Below are 4,248 nucleotides of genomic sequence, written 5' to 3'. Positions count from 1 at the left end.
ACAAAAAGCAGTTCTGGTTGTTGTTGTTGTTGTTGGAGCATTTGCTGATTCTCCTCATTTGGATCTCTAGAAATGAGAAGAATTTCAGCGTGAAACATTTTTCATCAGAAAAGTGACATTTAAAGGAACAGTACAAACATTTTAATGAGGTCAACTTTTCATGATCGTCAGCTCAGTCTTTAGATCAGGGGTCACCAACTCCAGTCCTCAAGGGCTACCATCCTGCAACTTTTACATTCACCTCTGCTCCAAAATGTCTGAATTCCCTCACCAGCATTAATTCCTCTCTGCAATAGGCTGGAAACGAGCAGTTTATTTGATCCAGGTGTGTTTGAGCAGAGACGCATCTAAAAGTTACAGGATGGTAGCCCTAGAGGACTGGAGTTAATGACCCCTGCTTTAGACTATCTCCAAGATTTTTTGGTTTCAAGAAGCCATATTTTTATTTTAATTTGTGTTAGCTGTACTTGTTTTGTTTGAATTTCTTTCAAGGTTTGTCACTAGTCTTAAAAAAACTCCCAAATTGAAAGTGTAATTCAAAGCTTTCAAAGAATTGTACAAATTCACATTGTTTTGTTCAAAATGTTTTCAGTTCAATGAATAATGAAACCTTCATCTGAATTTAGCTGCTTTCTAGAGCTTTTACACCTTTATTTTTTATTTATTTATTTTTGTTAATTACTAAAATTTTGGACTCCTCCAGATCAATGTTTTACTTCATGAGGATGATACAAAATGAAATCCATAATATAAATGCAAAAACCAAACAAACTACTAACCAAAAAAGAAAAAAACTACTAACCACAGAGAGCTAAAGGTAAACAAACAATAGTTAAAGGAAAGTGGCAGAAGTAGAAAAACAAAAATAAACAAAATATCCTCCTGATGGCTCGACTGATTTCTTTAGATATTTTCAAACAAGGAAAAAGTTTGAGATGTTCCTTTGAAACACAACCTCAGGCGACATTTAACTCAGCCATTGTGAATAAACATGATCTGAATCTTACATAAACGAATGACTTTGAAAAAAATAGTAAAAAAAAAAAAATCTCTCTCCTTAATCTGGCATTCAGCGGTGAGAAACAAACTTGGTGAACCCTGCTGACCTCAAGTTACTTGTCTTTTTTTATCAGGTGTGTGCAAGCACGTAGTTTTAGGTACGTTTATTTGAAAACTAATAGAAGGCGCAATAAAATCAAACGTCTGCAAAAGTGGCTTTTATAAAGTTGTAACTTTTTAAATCATTTCATGAGTGAGCTTGGTGACTGTCCATCGCATCAGACCATGACTCATGTCCGGCCTTCGTGGCGACAAGCATCTGATGATTCGTGACCTCCAGGGTTTCTGCCTCTGTTAACCTGGACGTGTCATTATTAGTCACTTGAAATCACTTAAGTTCAGTAGGCGCTCTCACCTTCTGATGTCAGATTTGTTCATTAAGTCGCAGAGTACTTCCTAATAAAACTGCATTTGCGGTTTAATGGGCGACTAAAGATTCGGTGGAAGATGAAGCGAGGCCTTCTGCAGATCTGAGGGACACACCAACTGGCAGGCGATCTGGCAAGCTGTTCCTTTCGAAGCTGAACAGAAACACACACTTGTGTTTCTTTGTTTGGGTCCAACTCGCTTTTTCTGCGTGTCACCATCCTCTCCAAACACTGTCGCCTCCTGATTCTGCCTGCTTTTCTTGCTGCTAAAACATGTTTTCACTGGCAGAAAACATGGGGAGGAAGTGGGGGGTTAAGATAGTGGAGATAACAATGGAGGGGTGATGAATGTTAGAGACAACCAGGGTAAAAAGTAGGCAAAGAAAGTGGGTCCACTCTGTCTGCCTCTTGTTAAAGCTGCTGTATAACCTTTCTGCCCGCACCTTTTCACCTCCCTCTCACTTCGTTTTCATCCATTTCCCACTTTTTTTTTTTTTAATCTTTCTGTGTGTGATGTTGCTTTTAATAGCGTCACCATGGAAGTGAAAAGGGGTTGCTAGGCAACAGGCTGGCGTCTGAAACGGTGTTTGATTGGTGGTACCACGGACAGGAGCAGCAGCAGAGACAGACAAGAGAGAAAGAGAGAGAGAGAGCAGCGTGTCCCCAACATCTGGACACTGACCGTGTCTCTTACGTCCCGAGGACCAGCTCAGCTCGGCTCAGCTCAGCTGCCGCGGCCGCTTCTTACGGAAAACGTCTTCGTCGTGGGAGAGCGTGTCAGGTTGAATGTTGGTGTGTTTGTGTGGCCGAGGCGGCTCCACTCCAGGTGTGTTTTTGACCGCTGCAGGATCAGGGAGTCACTACAGGAATGCATGACGTGGAGAAAAACAGCGGACTCGGAAAAGATATGACATCATAGCGCGCAGTGGCGACACCTGGTGGAGCGAGGCTGCTACTGCAAGCGCCTTTGTCTGGTGACATAAGGTGTTGTTGGCAAGAGGGGAACATGCTTACTAAACACTGATGCTAAATAATTCATGTTTAGGCGTTAGGAGCAATATAATGATGTGTGAGTATTTAGTCATGCCAGATTTCTTCACACTCTCCTCCTAACAAACCAGACTTTCCTTTGAAATGGTCTCCATTAATCTTCAGGCACTTAGAGGTTTGGACTTTGGACTTTAACTGCTTTTTAAATAATTTTGGTAACACTTTATTTGAAGGGGTCTGCGTAAGACTCATAAGACTGACATGACTCTGTTATAAACATGTAGGAGTCTTAGTGAATGTTTATGACTGTTGTCATGAAGTGTCATTCGGTAAATAATGGCACTTTTTATGAAAAGTTGCATTAAAATTCCAATGTTGACTCTGCATTGTTCTGTAAATAACTGCACTTTTAATGTAAAGTTGGCACTTTTACTGGACATCCAGAGCAACTTTGCATAAAAAATGTCATTATTTACCGAATAACATTTCATGGCGACATTCATAAAGACTCCATGCTCATGACGGGTGTATGACGGTGTCATGTCAGTCTTATACACACTGCTTCAAATAAAGTGTTACCATCACTTTCAAAATAAAGTTGTTCAATCTTACCATGACAGCATATTTTGGGGTGTTTGAACAAAGGAAGACGTGAAAACTAATTGTTAGTGATACATTGAATCAATAATTTAAAAATAAACGTAGAATTTGTGAACTTTTCATGGGTAACCTAATTGTTTTCACATCAATGGCTCTTTTAGGGAAAATATGAGGAAATGGTGGATAATTTCCTCTCTATAAAGACTAAAGTAAAGTACACCTTAGACACAAAGGAATGGTTTACTACATTATTTGATTCTTGTGTGTTTTTACCTGGATATGATGAAACAACATGAACAAAATCTCCACAAATGTCTTTGTTTTTGTTGTTTTATTCACCTCTCATCCGTCACATTTCACACAGATTCCTCACAGGCAGAGACAGAAGACAACACAAACGTTCCAGTCAGCAGATTCCCAGGTTTTGTTTTCTCGGTTTCTTCTTCCCGTATTAACAAGCATATACAAATATCACCTAGGAAGAGTACTGAAATCATAATAATAATAGTAATAATAATTACTTCCTTCCCACAGTAACAATAATTTTAATAAATACTCAGTGTTCTTAACCGCACAGAGGGAGAATGAGTTTGGGCTCACTCTCGTAGCAAAGGGATTGTCATCGATCCCCCCAAAAAAAACAGTCGCACAAGTCCACTCTCGCACGCAAACACACACACAGTATTCACCTACAGGAATCGGCACAGTCGAGTAAATACTGTCTGCAGCCGATAAACCGTCCAGTGCACAGAAAACAACCGCATCGGTTTGATCCCACCGACGAGCTGCAAAGAGTTTCTCCTAAAGTGCCGCCAAAGTCGGAGGTCAGAGGAGCGGGAGGCTGATGCTGGAATCGAAGGTGGAGCGGGACCGGGGGGGGGGGGGAGTTCCAGTTCTGCATCGCTGGGATGAGTGGGATCGATGCTGCCGACGGATAGAGGAGGAATGAGTGGAGCAACCCAGAGAGGGACGGCATGCGGCGGAAAAAGAGCTGGCTACGTTTGCAGATTCCCCTCGCAAAAATTCTACAGCAGCTGCAGCAAAGCTGAAAAATTCAACTATGTGTTTATATATACATATATATATATATATATATATATATATATATATATATATATATATATACACACACATATATACTCTGGGAAAAATTAAGAGAGCACTAAAAATGATAATTTTTCTCTGATTTTACTCTTTACAGGTTTATGTTTGAGTAAAGTGAACATTGTTC

This window comes from Poecilia latipinna, unplaced genomic scaffold (assembly GCF_001443285.1).
Source record: "Poecilia latipinna isolate Pla-1442-1.1 unplaced genomic scaffold, P_latipinna-1.0 Scaffold85, whole genome shotgun sequence".
NCBI classification, from domain to species: domain Eukaryota; kingdom Metazoa; phylum Chordata; class Actinopteri; order Cyprinodontiformes; family Poeciliidae; genus Poecilia; species Poecilia latipinna.
Note: the sequence above shows the minus strand (reverse complement) of the source record.